Genomic DNA, 27,288 nt, shown 5'->3' with positions numbered 1-27,288 from the left:
TTTAGAAAATTATAGATTAAAAGGAATGAATTTTCAAAATGGAGAGATATATGAACACAATACCTATTACACTACATCACTTTGCTGTGAGAAGTGTTCCAAACTATATTTTTAATTTCACCCACATGGCAAGTTTCATTGATTAAGTTTGTAAATATTAATAGTCAATATTATATGAATCAAGTTGGAATAGCTTACCATGATACATAAGGAAAGTTAAGAATGTTTTTTTTTCATAGCCAAATGGCAAGATCTTGTTTTTCACCTGGAAATTCATTGAAAGTAAAGGAGCATGATCACCTTCAAAGGTTTGTTGTTTGATGGGGTCTTCCATTTATTAAATCCAGATAAATGTCAGATCTTTATCTTGCTCCATGAGTTGATAAACAATACTTTGGGCAGCATCAAAACTATGGATGATTGGTTGGGAGATGCTCTTAAAAATTATTTCTTTGGTATGAAAGTCAAGGTTAACCTCCTCTGGAGCATCATTCTGTATGAATTTCTCATATATTGTTTGTGCTTTATGGAAGAGTTGATGGGGTTCTTGGCTTTTCTTGAAATCCTCACAGGCTGCCCAAAATTCAGTGCTTTCTTCACTGAATTCAGTTTTAAGGAATATGGTAAAAGCATCAGATTCATCCTTATGGGAAAGCAATTTATCAAAAGATTCACCCCATTTTACTGCTTCTTCAGGGTAGACACTTGTGCCTTTAGGCAAGTTCTTGGATCTACCCAGGTTGACATCATCATGGAATTCAGGTTTCTGCAGAAGGCTCAATCTATTTCTCTTTTCTTTGCCTCTCTTTTTCATATCTTTGTTTAGTTCTCCTTTCCCTATTGCATGAATTGCCTTGCAGAAAGTTTTTTTTTTTCCTTTGCGTCTGACATATTTAGTTGAGAAAAGAAAACCAATGGTTTATCCATCTTCTTTTCACCGAGTTAAGAAACTTCTCAGTAGGATGCTGAAAAAGTTTGATTGCAGAACCAGAATTCTTCATTTTTACACATGGAGATCACAAAACTAATTCCATGTGATTTCCATGACTTCTTCTTTAACAGTAACTCCTCCTTGTATGATAACAAGACTGTAATTATAAGGTTCATTTATTATATACAAGTTAAACCTGATCAGCAATTTCAAGGGTGGGAGGGGAATCTGAGGGCAAGAAGCAGTCTCTGAGTCCATATTTTGAATATGATGGGTATGTTGACAAGAGGCAATATGACATAGTTCATAACTTCTTTCCAGAAGATCTAGATTTAAATCCTGCCTATGATATATACTGAATTTTTTACCCTGGGAAAGTAACTTAATCTCTCAGTGACTCAGATAACATTTTAAGTTTATAAATTGTAGATTAGAAACTCATTTTCTTCTTCAGAAATTAGAATTTTCCCACTGAGAATTCCTTTCATCACAAATCATAGTTCCAGACCAAAAAGGGGGGAAAAAAAGCATTTCATGCTTCTCTTGATTCTTGTGTTTGAAAGTCAAATTTTCTATTCAGTTCTGGTCTTTTCATCATGAATGCTTGAAAGTCCTCCATATCATTGAATGACCTTGAAGTAATATATTCTGTTTTACTGGTAGGTGATTCTTGGTTTTAATCCCAGTTCCTTTGACTTCTGGAATGTCCTATTCCAAGCCCTACATCCCTTAAAGTAGAAGCTGCCAGATCCTGTGTTATCCTGATTGTATTTCCACAATATTCGAATTGTTTCTTTCTAGCTGCCTGCAAAATTTTCTCCTTGACCTGGGAACTCTGAAATTTGGCCACAATATTCCTAGGAGTTTCTCTTTTCAGGTCTCTTTCAGGAGGTGATTGGTGGATTCTTTCCATATTTATTTTGCCCTCTGATTCTAGAATATCAGGACAATTTTCCTTGATAATTTCATGAAAGATAATGCCTAGGCTCTTTTTTTTATCATCTTTTTTGATCATACTTTCAGGTAGTCCCATAATTTTTAAATTGTCTCTCCTGGATCTATTTTCCAGGTCAGTTCTTTTTCCATTGTGATGTTTCATGTTATCTTCTATTTTTTCAATCTTTTGGTTTTGTTTTGTAACTTCTTGGTTTATTATTAGGCATTAGCTTCCCTGAACTCCACTCTCATTTTTAAAAAAACTGTTTTGTTCAGTGAGCTTTTGAACCTCCTTTTCCATTTGGATAATTCTGCTTTTTAAAGACTTCTCATTGACTTTTTGTACCTCTTTTTCTAATTGAGTTAGCCTATTTTTAAAGGTGTTATTTTCCTCAACAATTTTTGGTTCTCCTTTAACAAGCTGCTGACTCACATTTCAAGCTAGTCTATGGCCTGAGCCCATTTCATATTCATTTTGGAAGTAGTGGAGGCAGAAGCCTTGACTTCCTCTGACAGTATGCATTGTTCTTTCTCCTCTGAAAGGATGGAAGGAGACACCTGTTCACCAAGAAAGTAACCTTTTATGGTCTTATTATTTTTTTTCCCTTTTTGGGGGCATTTTCCCAGCCAGTTACTTGACTTCTGAATCCTTTGTCAAGAGGAGGGTCCTAGTGCTCCTCCTCCCCCCAGGATCATGCTGAGAGTTGAGATTCAGATCAGCTGCTCAATTTCCCCAGGGGCTTTGGGTGGGGTGGGGCTGTCATTCAGTGCTGAAGTTCATATCCCCTGCTCAATTCCCCTAGAGGCTTTAAACTGAGGAGCTTGGACAATGGACTCAGGCTGCTTCCACAGCCACTGTAGCCCCCTGGCACCTGCTGCTGCTGCTGCCACTTGTGCCACCACATGCTGGGGGGACCTCACACCCCTCTTGCCCGGCTTTGAAAGCCCTCCTACACTGACCTTTGAAGCTTTCTTTGGCACTTGTGGGTTGAGGGATCTGAGATGCTCCCTGCTAGGGATTCTGCCCCAGAGGCCTGTTCAGGTCCTGTTCCTCCCCATGCTGCATGGTCAGGGCTGGCCTCTGCTCTGCTTATTGTCCCATGGGATAGACCTTTCCTGTTGGCCTTCCAGGTTAATTTTGACTGGAAATCTCTTTCACTGTGTCATTCTGTGGCTTCTGCTGCTCTAGAATTTGTTGAGAGTCATTTTTTACAGGTGTTTTGTGGGCTGTGGAGGAAGCAGTACAGTACATGCATCTTTCTACTCCTCCATCTTGGCTCTGACCCTCTCCACAATTCCTTCTATTTTTTGAGATGTGAGGCATTTATCTAAGAAATTGTGTATATATTTTCCTTCATTTTTCTGTTTCTTTTATGATCTTGGCAACAGATTTTATGCAGATCTTTTAAATTTAATGTAAATCAAAATCATACCTTTTGCATCTACCTTGGCTCTCCATATCTTGTTCATTCATAAATTGTTTACCTATTCATAGGTCTGCTAAGTAATATGTTCCATGTTTTTCTGATTTTCTTGTAATATCTCTCTTTGTTTCTAAGTCATGTGTCTATTTTGGCCTATTCTTAATAAATGGTGCAAGATATTGGTTTATGCCCAGGTTCCACCATGCTGCTTTCCAGTTTTCCCAACATTTTGTTTATATGAAATAATAAATTCTTATCCCAAAATCTTAATTCTTTATACTTAGTGAATATAAGTTTCTTATATTTATTTGCTGCTGTAATTGTATGTCTATTCCATTCTTCTGTTCTCCCTTTCTATTTCTTAGGTAGTATTAGATAGTTTTGAAAATGGCTATCTTACAATATAGTTTAAGATCTGTTAATCCTAAACATCCTTCCTTTACATTTTTTTATTATTTCCTTTAATATTCTTGACTTTTTGTTCTTCCAAATGAATTATTATTTTTGTAATTAGTTAAAATCATTTTTGTTAATTAAATTGGGATGGTGTTGAATATGTAAATTGGTTCAGGTGAAACTGCAATTTTTTTATATTGGCCTTGCCAACCCATTAACAGTTAATATTCCTCCAGTTGTTTAAATCTGATGTCGTTTGTGTAGTTTTTTTTTTTAAATAATTTTGTTCATATATTTCCTGTATATGTTTTTTTCAGTTTTTTTCACTCCTAGGTATTTTATAGTGTCTAGAGTTATTTTTAATTGACTATTTCTTATTATCTCTTCTTTCTGGACTCTGTGATATACATGAATGCTGATGATTTATGTGGATTTACTTTATGTCTTTCTATTTTATTAGAATTATTAATTGTTTCAAGGTTTTAGTTGAGTATTTGGGATTTTCCAAGTATAAAGAGATAGTTTTATTACCCTGTTCCCTATTCTGGTTCCTTCTATTTCTTTTTCTTCTCTTATTTCTATTGCTGGGATTTCTAAGACAATTCTGAATAATTTGGTGACAATTGGCATTCTTGTTTAACATTTGATTTTACTGGGAAGGCTTCTAACTTATCACCACTACAAATGATTCTTGTTAATGATTTTAGATACATGCTTTTTTTTCTTACCAATTTAAGGGAAAAATTAATTTATACCAATACTTTCAAGTGTTTTCAATAGAAATAAGTGTTGTACTTTATCAAAAGCTTTTTCTGCATCTAGTGATACAATCATAATTACATTTTTACTTTTAATATTGTTATAGTCAATTATGTCAACAGTTTACGTTATATTAGCCTATATTTTTCTAACCCAGTTTTTTTGAAATTTTCCCAAAGTTAGCTTTGAAGTCAAACTATATTGTAATGTGTGCATACTCTCCTCAGTTTCATATACACATGTAAATTATCATGATTTTTTAAAAGTTCAGAGGTATTTATAAAATGATTAAATCAAAATAATATAAATTAACCCAGAATACTTAGTGCAATATAAAGTTGATCTTGGAAAAGTAACTTAACCTCTCTTAGTCTTAGTTTCTTAATTTATAAAATGAGGATATAACCATTTTAATTCAAAAGATTATTGTGAGAAACCAATGCAATAATATGAAATTATTCTGAAAAATTCTAACATGCTATTCCATTGCATATTTAATACCCATACAAATTTGAGTAGTTTTTGTTTAAAAATAATTGAGACAAATCTTTAAGAGTATTTGTTTAAGGAGCTAAAAGATCAGGCTATGGATAGTACTTTTTGGTTGCCTTCATACAAAGTAGCAAGGAAATTCTCCAGGCAAACCAAATCTTGGCTGATTGATCATGGTGGACAACTCAGGCAAGAGACCGTCACTTAGATGAATCACATCTCCTTTGCTTTTGTTTCGCCATATCCTTCTGCTGTGACTGATTAAATCTATCATTACTTATTTGGTAACCTGCGTGTCTCTTTTTGTTCCATTTTCAGACATAAAGTACCAGGAGTTTGACTTGAGGCAGGCCCAGTATGAAGTAACAGCCTGCCTCAGCAATTCTATCCACCCCTCACTCTCTTAGGGACAAATAGGACATTTCTTTCTCCCAAAGGTTCAGAGACTAGGGAAAGATAATAGGACTTCTCTTGGTAGGTTTTCAAAAGACAATAATTTATTAATAAAGTTTGGTTCACAAGGACAAAGGAGACAAAAAAAATAAACGAAAAACAAACCAAGATTATAGGACATTTATGAAAAGGTGATTTTTATTTGTTTATGAAACCTGTCTGAATTTTATAGGTTTTATCTACTCAGAGAAGTGATTGTTAATTTAAAAGTTCTGACAGCCAATTTAGTTTCCATGTATTTATTCAAATTTACCCAAGCTTGTTTCCACCTGGAAGTTTTATAAGGATATACTTTCAATGAGACTGTGTATATATTCACAGTTTCAGCTGAGGCAAGATATAACTGTCTGCGCAAGAATTTTCTGATAACTATATGTTTGAAGGAATGTGAGCAATGATTAATCTATTTTCCAAAGTGAAATGTTGCTTGGTGCCAGATTTTCTCATGCTGAAATGTTTGAGAAAAATGCGGCTTTATTATTTCATGTAAACTAATTCACCTATACGTATTCACTAATCTGCTTACACAGTTTCATAAGATAGCTCCAATCATCAAAGATCAATTAATGCTTCAGAAAACTCTGGTCAAATAAATCCTGTGAAGTTGAGATAGGTCCATAAATTGATTTAAATTTATAAGGTGAAATATACCCCACAAGTTCTGAGTTGAATAAAATGAAATCAATTAAGATTTTCCAATCTTTTTTTAATTCTTTATTTTGTGCAATTATCCTCTTTATACAAAATATAATTGCTTCCTTTTTTAACCTCATTGCAATTTTAACCTGCAACTGCAAAATCAGCCATTTTAAAAGTGTTACTTTATTATGTTAAAGCCTACAAGTGCATATTGATACTGACAACATTTTTCTCTCAAAATTGATCTTGCATATAATCATTTTTAAATACAAGAAAGACTTAGACAACTAACTTCATAAAGAAACCTATTATTTGCATGCTCCAATTCTAGCAGAAACAATGAACTGATGTCAGAAACTTATTGGTAAATATACATTTCTGGGGATAGCTTAGACTCAACATAAATACAGATCAATTATAGCTTCTACTTCTATATAGAATGCCTTCATGATGAAAATTCCTGTATTCCAAATTATAAACAAAAGACACTTGATATAATTAAAGAAAAATATTTTTAAATGTTAAAAAGGCAGAAAAAATAGTCATTTATTTTAGCAAGGCTTTCAAACAAGTATACCTTCTGATTTACTCAGTTAACTTGAAAATGGTGTATTACAATGAAACAAAGTTGCTGCCTTAAATAATTTTTATTCTTTAAATTAACTTAGTGTCCCAATTCACATAGTCTCAGCAAACATTTTATTTTTAAATGTTTAAAAAACTCAACATGTTTTTGCTAAGAACAATTTAGCACAAAGACTAGTTTATTTTTTTTAATAGTATGACATATAAAATAAAAGTAAGGATGTGAAAAATAGATGGAACATGATGACTTTTCCTGTATCATCCAACATTGTTGACTTCTTTCTACTCTCACTTACATGAAACTCAAGAAACCACTTGGAAGCCAGGGGATCCTTGACACTCTATAGCTTCTGCAGGGTATTTTTTTGATGGAGTTCAGGTAATGGTTTTGAGGTATGTATACTCATAATCAGGAATTTAAGAAAAGGAGTCTTCAAACCACAAATGGGAGTTCTCTGGGATCTAGAACTTTGGTTATGCACCAAGAGAACTTTCACATAGCCTGGCAGCATTTGCTAGATGCCTGGATAATTATGGTGGATATTCTCTAAAATAACTAGAGTTTTCCACGTGAGGTAGGAGTTTTTTGCCCACTCAGTGAATGATAGCAGAGAGGAATATAAAGATCTGAATAGGTTCCAGAGATGACAGCAGAGTGTTGCGTGGCAATCTGAAGACCAATGCATATAAGCTACAGAAATGAGTCAAAGGAAAATCAAAATGTTGCCTCAGCTGAAAGCAACAGAAATGTGAATTGACCCAGAAAATATGACTCATGGCTGCATATGCCCCTAGAGCATATTTCACAAAATTACATTCCTTAATTAACTGTGTTTCTGGAATTTATAATTTTTATCAGGCTTGCCTAGTCACATGTTCCTTAATGGATGCTCTTGATATATGTTCCCTGAATAAATGTATTCACTGAATTAGCTTCTCCCACCACATAACCCTGGGAAATATGAAACCTGTGAGAGTGTTTTATGTGTACACAGAGAGACCTTCTCTTTTCATTTTATTGTCTATTATGCTTGATTATACGTCTTCTATTTTAAACTTTGTTCTCTAGATAACAGGTTAAAAAAAAAAGACATACTTCAACAATGCTCATGAGGCATTGTATTGAATCAGTACTGAACCATGGAATGTCAAACACATTTGGTAGCTTTTCTTGAGGAGGTACTAGGTGCTGCAGACATAATAAACATGGAAGATTTTCTAAGTATCCTTTTTGTATTTAGAATGGTAAAGGGAAAAGAACTAGAAATTTTCAATCAGACACACTGATTCAAATTCCTACTCAGCCACTTACAGTCTGTGTGAGCTAACTGAACCACTCTCGGCCTCAGGTTTTTTTAAACAATACAATGGGAAAGTTGGATGAGATGAACTTCAAGGTCCCTTAGAAATCTCAAGTTCTGATATTATAATCTTAGGTGTAATGTACTTTTTAAATAATAAATTTAAATAATAAAATGAGAGGTGGGACCAAGATGGTGGAGTGAAAGTATGGACTCACCTGCCACAAACTCCAGAAGATACCTCTAAAAAGTGAATCTGAACAAATTTTAGAGACCAGAATCCACTAGGTGACAAAGTGTGGCAGATTTCCAGCCCAGCACAGCCTGGAAGGTCTATGGGAAGAATCTGTGGCACTAGTCTGGGGAAGTGCATAGCACACAGGCTACATCAGCACAGACTCAGCCACAGCCACAGCAGAGTAAGAATGACCTGGGTAGATTAAATCCAAAGAGGCAGTGTGAATTCTCAAGCCTCTCAGTACAAGTCAGGGGTCCAGCAGAACTGAGTGAGAAAGAAGCACAGAGCTTGTGGTAGCAGCTACAGCCACTCCTGAGGCTACCAGCCCACGGATTAAATATTTGACAGTCACCTACTTGAACTTCAGAGAGCTAAGAAGGTGCAGTAAACTGTAAGTGCTCTCAGCCACCCCTTGTTGACCTTGAAAAACCCAGAGAATATTTCCCCAGGAAAAATCCTGGCATAGTGGAGAACAGCAGTCTTTCAGGTTGGGAAGGTAGAGAGATTGATGGGAAGGGTTCCTCTTGCTGTGACTGAAGGGGTCCAGTGCAGTACCAGAAACTTTCCAGTAAGCACCACCTAAGTGGACCAGAAGAAGAGCCTGAACCCAAAAGGGGTGGAGCTGGTCACCAATACCAGGACCACAGGCATGCCTTAGCACAGCCAGGGGGATTGGACAGACACCAAGTTAGATAGGGTTCACCAGCCACTGAGTTGGCCTGTGCTCTAGCTCAGCCCTAGGGGAGGAAGAGACCTCCTGTGGCCAGACCACCCCTCTGCCACACCTCACACCAGGAGCTTTGGTGTAACCCCAGGGAAACTAAGAAAGACTTCACTTGGCCTTGGCCTTGGCCTTGGCACACACCGGCCAGCTCAACATCAGGTAAGCTGCAGCATTATATAGCTTCTAGCTGAAAGAACCAGAGACCACAACACAGAAAGCCAAAAACCAGGCTCAAAACTCCCTGCATAAGAAACATGGGGCAGAACCCTCTGTGCCCCAGAAGTAGAGATCCACTTTAAAAGCCAGGAAAAAAGCAATTACCATGAGCAAGAAGCAAATAAGAAAAGCAAAGAACATATAATTTTACAGTGGGGACAGAGAAGATCAAAATACAAACTCAGAAGATGACAGCACTGACAATATACCTCTAAAGGGAATATGAAACTGGTCTCAAGCACAAAAAAGCATTCTTGGAAGAACTGAGAAAGGATTTTAAAAGTCAAATTAGAGAGGCAGAAGAAAATAATATCTGATGATTTTCAAAATATGTGATAAAATAAAAAAAGAATTCACTGAAGAGAACAGAGCCTTAAAAAGTAAAATTGACCAAATGGATAAGGAGGTACAAAACTTAACTGGGAAAGCTGGATAAATGGAAGATAAAGTACAAAAGCTAACTGAAAAAAACAATTTGTTAAAAATTAAAATTGGGCAAGTAGAAGCTAATGAGTCTATGAGGCATCAAGAATCAGTCAAACGAAATCTAAAGAATGAAACATAGAAGAAGATGTAAAATATCTCTCTGGAAAAACAACTGACTTGGAAAATAGATCCGGGTGAGAAAATCTAAGAATTATTAGTCTCCTCCCTCCCTGCTGCTGCAGCCTCCAAGCCTGGGTACCACACTTCCCTCCATCCCTCCTACTCCACAATCCCCTTCACTGGTACCCCTGCCCCATCACCGCTGCCTGTTGCTGCCAGCCCCTCTCCTCTGGGACAGTGCTGCTCCTCCACTTCCCTAACACCCCCAACCCCTTCCCTCCTCTTCCCCCCACTGTAAGAAAGTGCCACCACCTAGCTCCCTCCACCTTGCCCTCTTCCCCTCCCTGTCCCTCTCCCCCATCCCAGTCCTTGCCCTGGGGTCTGCAGCCACCTGTCTCACACAATGACTCTGAAGGGAATCCACAAGGAGTTGAATGACCTGGCACGTTACCCCCAAGCTCAGTGTTCAGCAGGTCCTGTTGGCAATGACATGCTCCATTGGTGGAGTATTATTCTTGACAATTCATTTCCCAATAGATTATCCCTTCGAACCACCTAAGATTACATTTACAACAAAATTTTACCATCCAAATATTAGCAGTAATGGCAGCATTTGTCTTGATATTCTGTGGTCACAGTGGTCACCAGCACTATTTCAAAAGTACTCTTGTCCATCTGTTCTCTGTTGTGTGATCCCAATCCAGATGATCCTTTAATGCCTGAGATTGCACAGATCTACAAAACAGATAGAAAAAAGTGCAACAGAATAGCTTGGGAACGTACTGAGAAGTATGTGATGTAATTAAAGAAATTATTGGATAACCTCTACAAATAAAGATAGCGGAACTCTGAAAGAGAAAGTCCTTTTGATTTCCATTTGACTGCTTTCTATGAGCCCATGCCTCATCTTCCCCTGTGGACATGTTTATCTGATAGAGCAGTGCTGTGTGTTGTACATACTTGGAATAACAATACAGAAATACTGTATTTCCCATACCAGTATTGACTCCTAGCAAAGAAGTGTGTGTGTGTGTGTGTGTGTGTGTGTGTGTGTGTGTGTGAAAGCCAGTTCTTCAGTCATAACCTAGTTGTGAGACTAAAAGTTTTCCTTATTGACTTAATTGGATAAACAATGCAAGGGCAGGGGTGGGTGTTGTATGGTTTGGGGTGGGGGAGGAAAATTATACTGACCTGTGGGAGAATTTTTTGTAAAAATCGGAATCCTTTTAAACTTATAACAGTTATGAAAATCAAGGTGAAGAATGTCAAGCTGTCTCTGTGTTTATTTTATTCTGAAGGACCTACATCTTAGGTAAATGTTTCGACCAACAAGATTAAACTGTACCCACATCCTATATTTTAAGGTCTAAGTTTAACTGGTCCACATCTAAATAGATTGGAGCTATTAGTAAATAAAGTGATGGGTGTTTTTTTTTTCCAGCTCTTCTCCATCACCCCTTTCCCCCCAATACTTTTTTGGTTTGTATGTGGTTTCTCAGTTAATACATAGCTAATAGCTCTTAATTTTTCTTACGTTTTTTTTTTTTTTAATTCCTTAGGTCTATCTGGATGTAAGGGTAAAAATTCATTTGACAGAAGTACTTGTGTATATTTAAAGACCCTGTTGCTCCTCTGGAGCTTGTACATTCAAGAATGATTAATCTGTGTAATAAACAGATTACCACATTTGTTACATATATAAAAAAAAAGAATTATTAGTCTACAGGAATGTCATGATGAAAAAAAGAGCCTGGACAATATCTTACAAGAAATTATCAAGAAAAAACTGACCTGAGGTTCTAGATACTAAGGGTAAAATAGTCATTGAAAGAATCCACTGATCACATCCTGAAAGAGAACCTAAATTGAAAACACCAAGGAATATTGTTACCAAATCCAGAACTAACAAGTGAAGGAGAAAGTACTGCAAGCAGCCAGAAAGAAACAATACAAATATCTAGGAAGCATGGTCAGGAACACACAGGACCTTGCAGTTTCTACATAAGCAAAGGACAAAATAAATATACAAAGTAAGACAAAGGAGCTTGAACTACAACTGAGGATCAATTACCCAGCAAAATTGAGCATGATCTTTCAGGCAAGGAGATGGACATTCAATGAAACAAGGGTTTTCCAGACTTCCCGATGAAAAGGTCAGAATTCAATAGAAAATTTGATCTTCAAATATAAGACTCAAGAGAGGGATAAAAAGGTAAACAGATGAAAAACATTGTTATTCAATATTGGCAAACAATTTACATCCTTATTTGGGAGGATGATACCTGTTAATCTTGAGAACTGTATATTTATTATGACATGTAAAAGGGATATACATAGATAGAGTTAATGGGTATAAATTAACTGATGTGATGATAAAAAAGCTAATTATGGGGTATGAAGGAAGAAGAGGAAAGGAGGAGAAAAAAGGGTAAATTACATCACATGAAGAGGCACAAAAACATATTTTAGTAGAGGGAAAGAGGAGAGGGAGATGAGTGTTTGAGATTTAGTGTCATTTGATTTGGTTCAAGGAGGGAACAACATGCTCAGTTAAGAATAGAAATCTTACTTGCCCTACAGGCAGTAGGAGAGGAAAGGCGGGAAAAGAGAGTGGGTGGTTTGAAGGTAGGAGAGAAGTGGTAGGAAAAAGGGAGGAGGGCTGATAGAAGGGAAGGAAGACTGAGGGAGATGGTGGTCAAGAGTAAAACACTTCAAGATGGGAAAGGAGAAGGAAGAAATAAAAACATAAATAGGTGGGAAAATAGGATGGAAAGACACAGATAGTAATCATAACTTTGAATGTGAATGAGATTAACTGTCCCATAAGAAGGAGATGGATAGCAGAATGGATTAAAACCATAATCCTATAGTATGTCATTTACAAGAAACACATTTGAAACAGGGGGATGCCCACAGGGTTAAGGTAAAAGACTGGAATACAATGTTATGTTTCAGCTGATATAAAAAAAGCAGGGGCAGCAATCCTAATCTCAGACAAAGCAAAAGCAGAAATAGATCTAATGAAAAGAGATAAGGAAGGAAACTATATCCTGCTAAAAGGTACCATAAACCATGAAGTAATGTCATTAACAAACATATATGCACCAAGTGGTATAGCATCCAAATTCTAAGAGGAGAAGTTAAGGGAGTTACAGACAGCAAAACTATACTAGTGGGGAACCTCAGTCTCCCCTTCTCTGAACTTGATAAATCTAACGTCAAAATAAACAAGAAGGAAGTTAAGTAGGTAAAGAGAATTCTGGAAAAGGTAGATATGATAAACCTCTGGAGAAAAATGAATAGGGATAGAAAGGAATACACCTTTTTTTCTCAACATTACATAGCACATGTTGGTTTTTTTGTTTGTTTTTTATTAAAGTTGGCTATATTATATTCTGGAAAACAAAGGAACCAGGATTACAACCCAGAATAATCTACCCATCAAAAACTGATTATAATTCTTTCACTGTGCTACATGTGACTTCTCAAATTATTATTACTGTTTTTTTTTGCTCTGTTGCTATTGTTTAAATGAATGGTTAGTCTATAATCTACTCTACAACTTTATTCCCCTAACTCTACTTGTAAGAAGAGGATTTGGTTCTTTGATGAAATGATATTTCCCCAAAGAAAAAAGTCACAGTAGTGTTTTTGGTTTCTAGAGAATTGAGTGAGACATTGTTTTATGAGGATGGATCTAGAAAAATTTAACATCTTGTTTTGTTGTTTTTAAAGGAAATTATTTTTCCTAATTGGAAATATGTGAGGATTGGAAGCTCAAATCCGTGTGGATGGTCTCGGGTGGGTAAAAGTGGGACTTCTAAATCTTAGAGTCTTACGAGGCCCTCCATGAACAGTGGGGATTCGAGAAGGTCAGACTGAGCTAGCTCGGGTATTTCCGCCTCTCCCCGGGAGATACGTGATGGGTGGAGTCTCCCTGCCCTCGAGGTCGTCCCGGATCTGGGCACACTATTGTTATCTAACAGCACAGTATTTAGATGCAAACTGTGCGGCTGAAGGTTAAGTAGGATTGAGGAAGCCTGAAAGCTCTTAGCACGTGAGGAGCCAAGAGGACAGTAGGCTCCGCTTCTCTTCTTTCCTCTCTCCCCTCCCCCTCACTCCCCGCTTGTACTTCTACTTCCAATCCCTTAAGATCTTAGCCTCCTTAGGAAATCTCCCCCTCTTCCTCCTAAGGAAGACCCCCTGCACTTGTAACCGAGACCCTGAAATAAAGCTCAACCCTTGTTCGACTCTGGAACGTTGTTTCTCTCATATGAGCATCTGGTTTTGGCCAACCGAAGACCTCGGAGGTGAGGTAAGAAGACTCAGGTAGCCCACACAGGCCTCTAGGCCTGGCAGAAATATATAGTAGAAAAATATAAACAAGTCTAATTTCTAGTGGATAGATCCGTATACATAGGTATCAATAAATATATAGATACACATATCTGTGTATGTATAGTAAAGGCATAAAAACATATATTTTAAAATATACTATGGTCTGTAGTTTTTAGATAAGTAGAAAAATTACAACTAAGTCTTTACATATCAATAAAGATAGAAATACTCCTCTATGTAACAAATTAAAACATGAATAGGATATAATGCTGTAAAAAGGTTAACAGTTTAACTATGTACATGGCAATTCTAATTTAGGCACATCTTTAAACAGAATGCAAGTGTGGCTGCCAATTTTTTAAATAGATTGTTTCAAATGGGGCCCTTCTTTCTGTCACTCCAATCTTCAAGTACTTATACCTAATCCATGTAGTCATGACAATCTATCAAGTAGCATATCACTAGGCTTTGCCTTAACTCCTATCATTCTTCATTTGGGAGACAGGGTGGCAGTAGTCAAGTCCGCATATAGCAGGATAAATTTCCAGTGTTCAGAGAGAAAAATATCATCAAATGCTAAGTGCTACAAGTATTCTTAAAACAAATCGACTACATGTAATTGGAAAAAAATTTAAAAATTAACAAATCAAGAAGAATAAAGTGACCTTATGAAGCCTTTTATACCAAGAAGCCCCAGGTCCTGCTGTGAGCTAGAATGTAAGCATGTGTGGTTTAGTGAAGTATTTACATTTGACTTGTGTTATTGTTAGCCTTCCTGACCACTGAGTATATTCTGAACTATCTATTATTGCTAAATAAAAGACTACTCAGTCCTATCTTAATAACTTTTAAGTAACTCAGCAATTTCTCTTGGCTCTTCTCATCTGAATAGGAAAAATATAATATATTAATCTTATAATATATTATGTGTATATTTTAATATTGTATGTTGTTATGTGTTATATAATAAAATGTCATATTATAGTAAATCCCTCCTTCTTAAGAGGAAGTATGGAGCTACAAAGCATAGGATTTGTTACCAGGAAGACCTACATTCCAGTCTTGTCTCTGACACTAATAGATAGTTTCATGACCTTGGGCAAGTCACTTAGACCCTTTGGACCTCAAACAAATCCTTGGGATTCATCTATTAACTTACAGGGAACTATATGTCTCTTGGTGCTTATGGAAATGACAGATTTCTTCACAAATCCCCTTTCTTAAATACACATGCTCTTTTTGAGAAGATGAAAGACATGACCGCATCTATGCATAACAATAACTGACCTAATAATATAGCACTTTGTCTCTTTTTCCTTCATTGGAGGCCAACAAACAACCCTGAGAACTAGACACTTTAAGTATTATCATGTCCAATATACACATGTGGTACAAGTCTAATGTCAAGTTTTTTGAAGTAACTGAAGAGACTTATTCATGATCACATGGTTAATTAGTGTTAGTGACCAGGTAGGCCAGGTCTTTGAGGCACTGTGAAGCATAGTGCTCTTACCTGCTCTCTGGCTGTGATAAGCATGGATAGCAGATGTCAAAGACTAGAAAGAAAGACCAGATAGGATGCCATTGCAATGGTAACAAAGGGAGATGGCAGAGAAGTTTGATTTCCTCATTTATAAATGTGGCAAATAATAACTCACTGCTTCTACTTCATAGAATTGTTGTGAGGTTTAAGTGAAATAATGTCTATTAAATACCTATAGACTTCTAAGTACTGTCAGTAACATTTCAGTTATTATGATTATGTTGTAGTAGGATTTCTGTAGATGTTAGTGGGGCTCTAGCCTCTATAGTCACTTCTCAGTTTTACATTCTTTGATTCTCTAGTTTTCTCATGTAAGATATATCTCATTTTCTGTGAGTTAAAAAAAAAATCCTTTTCTCCTCTTTCTACACTTTCTAATGTAGCTAATAGTCTTTCATACTTGTTCACTATTTATGCTTAATTTTTAATCTTAGAAGTTGTTGCTCTTGATGACAATTGTTTTCTTAATGTGTAAATCTAGTTGAAAAGATTCATATATATGTGTATATATATTTATATATAATTTTTTTTTATGACAGTCAGATACTTCAATGAATTCCATTGGTTTTGTGGTTGCAGCTAATATTTGTGTTGTCTGGTGCTTCTGTCACAGTCAGCTGAGTGTTTCAGCTCCAAAAGAACTGTCCCATCTGTGTTCCAAGGAAATAGGCTGATCCATCTGCTTTGAGTGCTTCCCAGAAAAATTCAGAAAAGCTTTATCATTTCTTTTTGGACTGGTAGTCACAATTATCATTTTGATTTGAAATAGCAAAATAAATTGCTAGTTTCTTCAAAATGTTTTGAACTTTAAATTAGAAGAGGATTAAATACAATTTTATTGCATTAATATGAATTTATAAATAATATGTTTAAATAGTTTAAACAATCTTTCAGCTTATAGGTTTTTGTTTATTTCTTTTCTTCCTTGGTCTAGATACTTCACTTAATAAATATAGAATACTTCTAATTAGGAAAGAAGTTGAAGAAATGTAAACTGTCAACTTATCTCTAATTTATACTTTTAGAAAACAATGCACCATGCTGAGATGTTAAATACCTTTCCCAGGGTGACAGAGCTTGCATGTCTGAATTAGAATTTGAATCCAGGTCTTCTTGACATCAAAGCTGGCTCACTGTCTTCAATGGCATAATGTCTCTCATGCTAGCAAAATTGTTAGAATTCTTTAATACTTGTATTTACCAACTAGTTCATGTTGAATCTTAGCAAAAATGCACTGTATAAACATGTTTTCATTGATACATCAGATAAGATGGGAAAAATATTCCCTTAAAAGATAGACTTTCATCTTTTGTCTTTCTATACCCAATGTCTAGCATATAAGAACTTAATAAATGCTTCTTCAGTGAAAATTGATAAATATATTAAAGATGATTTACACACATGTATGTGTATTTGTGATAGATGCGTAATTGGCTAATGTAATGTTAAAGGTGTATTTCTTTCATAATAAGTGTCAAGCAATTTTTGAGAGTGGGAGCTTCAGTTAAAGCTGAAATGGACGCTGGTTGGGAAAAGAGTTGAAGAAAATAGGGGAAAATATGTTAATTTCTTCTAGATGATTTACTCTGTGTTTATCACTCGGGGGGAAATAAGTTAAGGATTTTGGTATGATAGTTGGAGGATTAAAGTATTATTTTCCTCACTAAAAAAAAAACAACATGAAATGAACAGTACAGTATTTCAAGAGAACTTTGAGTTTTAATTTTCTATAACATCTACATGTGAAATGTTATTTAAAACCATGGTTAGTAATGTCAATTAATTTAAGTCAGCAAATGTTTATTATGTACCTACCATGTGCAATGAGCTATGCTGGATACTAGTCATAAAAAAGACCAAAAACTAAAAAAAAAAAAAATTCCCACCTTTAAGGACCTAGATGCAGGAGAGGAGATTCAGTGTGTGTGCAAGTTAATACATATAAGGGCTATTTCAAGAGAGAAAAAAGGAATACTAAATCATATTAAGTGCGTAGTGGGATGCATAACAGAGGAGGTGGTACCTGAGCTACTTTTGTAGAGAGACAAAGACATGAAGAATGTATGTCAGAGATGAGGGATGTGTAACTAGTCAGGACAAGAGAGGGAATGAAGATTTCTGAGAATAGGTAATACTGCAGTTTGGTCATAATGTTAGAGAACATTGCAAGGCAAATAACATAGAAGGTACATTGGGACCAGATTATGGAGGGCTCCAAATGTAAGCCTGAGTGGTTTCTATTCTAGTCCATCAACAATAGGGGATTTGAGAAATTCCTTGAGATGTGGTAAATGTCCAAATTTTGGTTGTTTATTTAGTTTCTGCTATTTACGGTAGATGACGGAAGTACATGAAAGAGCTCTAACAACAACATTCCTAGTTGTTTCAAGGTATAAGATAAACCAGAAATAACTGGAATTGAGACAAATACTCATTAAACAACAACTAAAAATAAAGCTTTTTGGAGTTCAGCTGGCAAGAAATGCACAGAACGATGCCTAGAGGAGGATGGGATTAGCTGAGAGTAGTATGCTAACAATGTGCTAATTCAGGAGAAAACATCAACAGCCTTTCCTGTGTCAGGAACATGAACAATTTGTCCCTGTGTGTACCTTGGTCACATATATTCTTGCTGTGACCATTCCTTTCTACAGGTTCTCTGGTCACATGCGTTCATTATGTGTGGAAGCCCAATTCATGATTTCTGTAAAGGTATACTCCTTCTGCTGAAAGGGTGTGTATTTGTGTGAGAGCTCAAGGTTTTTGAGGTATAAGTATATCATTAATTTAATAACATTACTATTTAAAATGTTTTCATTATAAAATTAGTGTGTATTTGACTGGTTATATCTGCATATATTTGTGTCTATACGTCTATGTATTCACCTATGTCTATGCCTACCTATACTTACAAGCATGCACATGCACATGTATATATGTATATATGTGTATATATATACATATATGTATACATATATATCATTAATCTTATTCTCATTATATTTCACAGTGGACAAGTGTAATTATCTCTCTTTGATGTCTTGCTAATCAGTCCATTCAGGAAGGAAGGAAGGAAGGAAGGAAGGAAGGAAGGAAGGAAGGAAAATTTTCAAGGAAAGTGTTAAGATCCCAGTAAGGGCCCCAACCAGAAGAGTGAGAAGCATCCTCTATTCCAGTGATCTCACTGCTGCTCCTACGACTATCACATATGGTCCACAGAAATTAAACACAGTCGTAATAAGAGATTATCATGTGTCATAAAGTTGCTTTTACAAGAATAGTTTCAGACTTTTACTGGTGACTTCTCAAAGAGAGAATGGGAGATGATAATTTAAAGCCCTCTTCTCATACCATAGAAAATTCAGATTTGATATTAGCTCATTTTCTACTATTGGCAATTATCTTCTGATCAAATTTTCAGTACGTAATTTATACAGGATAGGATTTTTCTTTATCCTGTAAAGTTCACAATCATTTATTTCCTTTAAGAGGTTTAAAATAAAGAATTCTTTAAATTACAAATTTATAATAAGGATGCCAACCTTTATTAAAAGAAATGCAGCTCAATTCCAAATTATCAAATTAACTTGGCATAAATGGTTCCCCTCCTCTGGAATACACACTCCATCCCAATAAATTCACAAGTCTAGCAAAACCAACCAACCAACAAACAAATAAAAAACCACCTCCTAAACTTTAGTTTTAAAGTCAAAGGAAATTAAAATGCAAATCGATTAATTTGTTTTGACTGCCTGAATTAAAAACTTTGAAAGAACTGTGCCATGTATATTAGATATACTATGGATATGTATAGTTTAGAATGAAGAATAACAATCAATAAAATTATGTTCAATTAAATGATTCACCCATCCTTCCTGTGTGAAAAACATTTCCTTAAAAGTAGGAAACAGATCTGAGTAAGTAAGTTTCACTCAGTCAAATGGTCACTAGAAGACAGAAAACTCAAATTCAAATTTCCCTTTCAAATTATACAATAAAATTCCGAAAGCCTTTATTGAATACCATCTAAGTTCAAAACACTGGGCAGGGTGTTGTTCATTTAATCCTGTCTCTGAATAGAAACATTTTACATACATGTGAATAGTTTAAATGAATGTACTTAAAAATTACCCAAAGTGTAGTGATTATTTAATAACATTTTTTTAATTAAGGGGAATGACAAATGCATCACAAAGGAAATAGCAGGCTATGAAGATAAATATTTTCTACTTTCCTCTTATGTGTTGTCCTCACCTACTAAAAGATAAGCTTTTTCAGGAAAGATAGCTTCTTCCTTTTCTTTTATGGTGTCCCCAGTCTCAGCAGAGTACCTGGGACATAGTAATCATTCATTATTTGCTTCTTGCCTTGCCTCACCTTGCAATTCTACTTAGTGCTTACAGCATAGCGTTTTGCACATAGTGTCCCCTCCCACCAATTAAATTGAATTAAACATGCAATTTTCAATGTCAAATGGTTTTAATGACATAGTTGGTGAGATAGTGTGTTGAGTTCAGGATATCAGCTAGGTTGTAAATCTAGGTGATTAGGATGTTGAAACCATTTCCAGTAATAAGTTCAACAGACATTCTAGAATGGTAGTGCTAGATATGGATATTGTGGTGGACCTGAGTTAGGGAAAATCCGAATTCAAATTCAAAAATATCTTGGACATTTAATACCTGTATAAGTTTAAGCATGACCTGATTGTCCTAAGTTTTATTACGTACCTGTAAAATGTGGAAGATAAAAGCTTATTGTGAGGTTCATGTGAGATATTATATGTTAAACATTTTGCCAGTATCAAGTTACTATTAGTTATTATTGTTACTACAAGATTTTTGAAAAAATGCACTACTAATGTGACAATGGTATGAAGGTGAATTTGAGAACATAGGCAGCTATCAGTGACCACGTGACCTAAGTGTTTCTTGCTACTTGCCCTACTCTGCTAATTCAATTCAAATATCATAAAACTTTTTGAGTATTGGATATGTGTATATGTATGTATATGTATTTATATATGTATATAATTGTATACATATTATCATATACGTATATAATATACATACATAATATATTGCATTATATACACATAATATAATTATATACATATATTTATATATACATACATATATAATTGATTTAATGGGCTGGGGTTTGTCTGCAGACATTATTCTGTAATAGTTGAAAGAATTTAGTATTATGAACTAAAAACTTGGAATAAGAAATACAAAAGCTTACGCAAAATTATTAAGCGTAGCATGTATAAAGAAGAAAATCAAGAGGAAAAGTCAATCTTTCATAGCTGCATATCAAGCACACTATGTCAAAGTCATGTAAGAAATATTAACCTAGCTCAAAAAAATAGGAAAGACAAATAAATAGCTAAGCAGTTTTGAGAAATTTTCAAATGAAGAAAAATTAGAGATTATTAGACAACTTCTCTGCTTTCAATTGCTTATGTAATATCTTTCTTTCCTCTCTTAGTTCTTAACTGTAATAGTAAAAGTATATATCACAAAATCATTAACTTTGCCGAGGAGGCATTTTTTTTTCCTCTTAAATGCCAAAATAATTATTAACAAAAAATGTGGACATTCTATCTGCAAGTCTTTATTCTTTGTGTCCAAAGTATTTTACTAGAAATCTTGAAATTTTGTATGACATACATAATTATTTTATGTTTTCTGAGAAGCTTCTCATTCCAGCTATTTCAAAATTTATGTCACAAGTTTGAGTTTAGTTGACCATTGTAGATGGCTTTGCATTGTATAACTGGTTCATAATATGCCTCACTTCTTTCTCTGTTCTCTTGTTTATTGAAAACTATGCCCATTCTGCATCCTTATACAGAAAGTGAGTGTTGAATATAAAAACTTCTCATTCTTTAACCAAAATAGTTTAATGGCCACATCATCAAAAGAGCCTTGAATCTCTGAGATAACATTCTGAGAAGTCCCTCTGTGAAATGATTGATTTTTGTTGTACCTAGAAATAGGACTAAACAAGATTTTTAAAGTATCTCAAATTAGTTATGAATCAATTATCAATAGAATAAAAATTGGCTAATATTTCCTAAAGTAACTGAAGAGTAAGAGCTAAAAATCAGTGATGCTTTGTTTGAGGGCCTTTACATGTCTCATTTTTTGAATAGACTGTAAAGCCTTCTGGCAAGGATTTTAATTAACAGAGATGCTATATATCATTTGCCTCCCCCCGCAAACACAATTATCCAGTTGAATGGTTCCAAACTTCTAGAATAAACCTTAGAATATGACAATGAAATGTTCAAAAGCCCAGAAAACTGATTCACAACATTCCTCCTATCAATTTCAGGAATTCATTAAGCCTAAACCTGCATGCTAAGACTGCAGGCATCTTTATGATTTAGGAAGTTGTGTATCCATTATTTTCCTAATCCCTGCTAGGCATTTTCTTACATAATATTATTTTTCAGCAGTAGATAAGAGGTGGACCAATATATGGATTCCTCAACAATTAACTTATTTGGACTCCTTTTCCTTTCAATAGTTCAAGATGGGCCTTGTATTCAGAATCAACCATGTTGGTCTTCAGTGAGAATAACAGCAAAGAGTTTTACTATGAATCATTTCCTCTCGCAAACTTCCTCCTATCAGATATTAGCCTTTAGTTACTTAATGTAAAGAAAGTAAGTATCACAAATGGGAAATTTTCACATGATTTTGCAATATGTAACCTCAAAATTCATACATCATAACACAGCATTGCAACCTATAACTAACTTTCAGAATTTATAGGATCATCAAGATCTCCAAGACCATCAAGTCTACCTAAATATGAACAAGTTAAGTCATCCAGCCTTATCTAGAACATTATTAATATGAGGGAACAGGTTTCCTTCTTGTGGTAGTCTATTCAGTTCTGGGATACTATTGTGAACACGTTCAACTTATATCCCTTTACTCCTACATCTGTCCTTAGGAATGAGAGAAATCAATTCTGTCTCTTTTTTGTTGCAAAAATTCTTCAAGTATTTGAGACCAAGCTGTCATACACCTCTGAATCTTCTCTTCTTTGAGCTAAACATTCCTTGTTACCTTTACTAATCCTAATCTCATATTGATTCAAGACTTTGAAGCATGTCCTTTTCTGGATCATCTCAAATTTATGAATGCACATCAATGAATCAAAATCTATTAAGCATCTACCTTGTGCCAGCATTCCACTAAGCCTTGGAGGTAAAAAAAAAAAAAAAAAGAAATAAAAGACAGTGCCTTTCTTCAAGGAGTTTACAGTCTAACAACGGAAACAAATTACAAACATATATATACAAAATAAACTATATACAAGGTAAAGATGAAATAATTAAAAAGAAGGAAAGCACTTGAAAAAAGATGCACTGAAAAGGTTTCCTGTAAAAGTGCTATTTTTGGGGGGACTTAAAGGAAGCCAGGGAAGTCAATAGTCTGAGTGGAGAAGGGAGAGCATTCTATATATGAGGGGCAGGCAAAGAGAAAGTCCAGAGGTGAGAGATGGAGAGTCTTGTTCATAGAACAGCCAGGAGGCCATTGTCAGTGGTTTAGAATATACATGATGGGGAATAAAGTGTTAGAAAAATGGAAAGTGGAGGCAGAGCCAAGATGGTGATTTAAAGACAGGAACTTGCCTGAGCTTTCTCCCAAATCTCTGCACCACCTTTAAAAGTGACTCTAAACAAATTTGACAGCAGAAGAACCCACAAAAAAAGATGAGGTGAAACACACTTCCAGCCCAAGACAAGTCAGAAGGTCAGCAGGAAAGGTTTGCTGTATGACAATGAAAGAGGAATGCAGTCCAGCACAAGCTGTGCCAGTACAGATCAGGGCCCAGCAAACCCAAAAGCAGGCTTTGGGACAACTGAATCACTGGCGACAGTGGTGGTTTCCAGATTTCTTTGCACACAGATGCCAAAGACAACTTAGAAGGTTAGCAAGAGAGGTCTGTCACACCTAGGTGACTGTAGAGCATAGTTCAGTGTAGTCTGCACCAGCACAGCCCCAACCAGAAAAAACCAGGAGCAGGATCTGATATTGACTAAATTAGCAGAGGCAGCTGCTGCTTCCAGAATTTTCAGCTCACAGATGGCAAAGGGATCAAACAACTGGTCAAAAGGTGATCACAAGGGTCTTTTTCTAGCACTGAGGGAGGACTCTGTTGCTTTGCACATATTTGGATTCAGGTCCCATTCCTGGGTGGCAATCTCAGGGTGAGAAGGAGTACTAGTATAGCTGGGCTTGAAACCACAGTGGAGAGGGGAACCCACTCACAGTTCTAGGGCAGAAATTTGTGATTGCTCACAAGCCAGGAGAGAAGTAAATACCACTTCTTAGATAATATCACCTTGAAAGAACTGAAAATTTACAGGTCCCTAAAATATTTCTGAAAAGAGCTATACAAAATCCCAGAAGCTTGGGATAGTGTGCCCTCCACCCTGGAAGCAGAGCCCTACTTTAAAAAAAAAAAACAGTTAAAAGTCAAGTAATAGGTTAGCAAAATTAGCAAACAATGGAAAGAAGAACACTTACTACATAAAATTATCATGGTGACAACGAAGATAAAAACACACACTCAAAAAAAAGACAACAAAGTCAAACCTCCTACATCCATAGCCTCCAAGAAAAACATGAATTAGTCTCAGGCCATGGAAGAAGTCAAGAAAGATTTTGAAAATCAAGTAAGAAAAGTAATGGAAAATTTGGGAAGAGAAATGGAAGCGATGCAAGAAAATCATGAAAAACAAGTCAAAAGCTTGACAAAGGAGACACACACACACACACACACACACACAAAGTCAATGAGAAAAAGAATTCCTTAAAAAGCAGAATTGACCAAATGGAAAAGGAAGTCCAAAAGTTCACTGAAGAAAATAATTCCTTAAAAGTTAGAATACAGTAAATGGAAGCTAATGACTTTATGAGAAATCAAGAAATCATAAAGAAAAACCAAAAGAATGAAAAATAGAAGTCAATGTGAAATATGTCATTGGAAAAAAACAAAAACAAAAACAACTGACCTAGAAAATAGATCCAAGAGAATCCATTTAAAAATTATTGGACTACCTGAAATCTATAATCAGTGAACGAACTTAAACATGATCTTTCAAGACATTATCAAGGAAAACTGCCCTGATATTCTAGAACCAGAGGATAAAATAGAAATTGAAAGAATCCACTGATCTCCTCCTACAAGAGATCTCAAAATCAGAAACTGCCAGGAATATTATGTCCAAATTCCAGAGTTCCCAGGTCAAGGAGAAAATATTGCAAGCATCCAGAAAGAAACAATGGAAATTGTGGAGCCAAGTGAGGAGCACAAGATTTAACAGCTTCTAAGTTAAAATATTGGAGGGCTTGGAATATATTCTGGTAGGCAGAGGAGCTAGGATTACAACCCAGAATGACTTACCCAGTTAGACTGAGTATGATCTCTCATGGGAAAAATAACCATTGAGATAGACTTTCAATCACTTTGATGAAAAGATCAGATCTGAATAGATAATTTGACTTTCAAATACAAGACTTAAGAGAAACATAAAAAGGTAAACAGGAAAGGGGAAATCATATGGGCCTTAATAATGTTAAGGTAAAACTGTTTACATCTCTACATAGGAAGATGATATTTGTAACTCACAAGACCTTTCTTATTATTAGAGTTGTTAGAAGAAATATACATACATACATACATGCATACATATATACATATGCACACATATATACACACATGTGTATATCTATGTATTTATATATAATATATACATACACATATAGATATATACACACAGAGGCATAAGTGGGAGTTGAATATAAAGGAAGGAGCATGATAGCTAAAAGTAAAATTAAGGGGTGAAAGAGAGGAATGGGAAAAAGAGGAAGAGAGAGTGAGAATGGGATAAATTGTCTCACATAAAAGATGCAAGAAAAAGTTTTTACAATGGAGGGGAAGAGGGTGGAGGTAGGAAAAAGTAGGAGAACTTTACTCTTATCAGAATTTTCTCAAAGAGGAAAGTAGGAGGAGAAGGGGATAAGAAAAGGGGGGTATAGAAGGGAAGACAGATTGAGAGAGAGAGAGAGTATAGACAGAAGCAAAACACTTGAGAAAAGATTGGGTGAAAAGAGAGAGAGAACAGAATAAATAGGTGGGATAGGATGGAGGGAAATACAGTTAGCAATGGCAATTATGAACAAAAAAATTGAGGCAAGTTTCTCTGGTGAAGGTCTCATTTCTCAAACATGTACAGAACTGAGTCAAATTTATAAAAATAAGAGCCATTCCCCAACTGAAAAATGATCAAACTATATGATCAATTTTCAGATGAAGTAATCAAAGCTATCTATAGCCATATGAAAAATACTCTTGCTGTTGTTAGGAGAAAATCAAATTAAAACAATTCAGAAATACTACCTCATACATAATAGATTGGCTAATAGGACAGAAGAGGAGAACGACAAATGGTAGAGGGAATGTAAGAAAAATGTACTGTTGGTGGAGTTAACTAAATCAATCATTTTGTAGAGCAATTTGGAATTATGCCCAAAGTGCTATAAAACCATGCATGCCCTTTGACCTAGCAATACCATGAGTAGGTCTGTAATCCAGAAGAGACAAAAAACAAAAAAGGAAAAAGACATATGTGTACATAAATATTTATATCAGTTCATTTCTGGGAGAAAATAATTAGAAATTGAGGGAATGCCTGTCAATTAAGGAATGCCTGAGAAAGTTGTGATATATGATTATCATAAAGTGCTAATGTACTATAAAAAATGATGAGCAGGATTATCTTAGAAAAACCCATAAATATTTGAAAGGGCTGTTGCAAAGTGAAATGCACTGTGTAAAAAGTAACAGCAATATTGTAAGATGATCGGCTGTGAATGACTTCCCTTTTTTCAGCAATACAGCGATGCAACGATGCAAGGCAACTCTGAAGGACTTACGATGAAAAATGGTATACATCCCCAGAGAAAGAACTGATGGTGAATACTCTATATTCAGACAGAGTAAAGCATACTTTCTTTATTTTTCTTGAGTTTTTTCTCCTTATGTTTTCTTTCACACTATGACTATTATGGATGTTTTGCAGGACTGCACATATATTGAAATGCTTGCATTCTCAATGGGAGGCTGGATGGAAAGGGAGGAAAGGAGAAAATTTGGAATTTAAAGTTTTAAAATGAATGTTTTTTATAGATATATAATTGTTTGCCAAAGCTGTATTTATTTATTTTTATAAATTTTATTATTTTTTTTATTTTCAGTGTTGTACAATCACTACTATGTAACTTACATAGTTTTTCCCCACATTTCCCCTCTCTCTGCAAGATGGCATACAATTTTATATAGGTTCTACATATACATTCCTATTAAATACATTTTCACTACAGTCATGCTGTGTAGAAGAATTAAAATGGATGGGAGAAATCATATAACAAATCAAGACATAATACGAAAGAAAATGATCTGCTACATTCTGCGATTGAATTCCACAGTTCTTTCTCTGGATGTGGAAGGCATTTTGCCTTAAAAGACCATTGGGAATTTTTTAAGTCCTTGCATTACAATGAAGTTCCATGTCTACCAGAAAAAAAAAACCCAAACTAAACAAAAATAAACTCTCACACACTGTGGTTGTTGCTGTGCACAAAATTCTCCTGGTTCTCCTTTTGCTCAGCATCAGACCATATAAGTCTTTCCAGGCCTCCCTGAAGTCTTCTTGTTCATCATTTCTTATAGCACAATAGT

At 35.3% G+C, this 27,288-nt stretch overlaps 2 pseudogenes; one reads left to right on the top strand and one right to left on the bottom strand.

Moving 5' to 3' along the window:
- Positions 1–233: 233 nt before the first annotated feature.
- On the bottom strand, positions 234–927 carry LOC140524160 (regulator of G-protein signaling 18 pseudogene; annotated as a pseudogene).
- Positions 928–10,043: 9,116 nt separating this feature from the next.
- Positions 10,044–10,573, top strand: LOC140524159 (ubiquitin-conjugating enzyme E2 D2 pseudogene; annotated as a pseudogene).
- The last annotated feature ends 16,715 nt before the right edge of the window (positions 10,574–27,288 follow it).

This window comes from Notamacropus eugenii, chromosome 2 (assembly GCF_028372415.1).
Source record: "Notamacropus eugenii isolate mMacEug1 chromosome 2, mMacEug1.pri_v2, whole genome shotgun sequence".
In the NCBI taxonomy this organism is placed as follows: domain Eukaryota; kingdom Metazoa; phylum Chordata; class Mammalia; order Diprotodontia; family Macropodidae; genus Notamacropus; species Notamacropus eugenii.
Note: the sequence above shows the minus strand (reverse complement) of the source record. Positions and strands in the feature narration are given on the sequence as shown.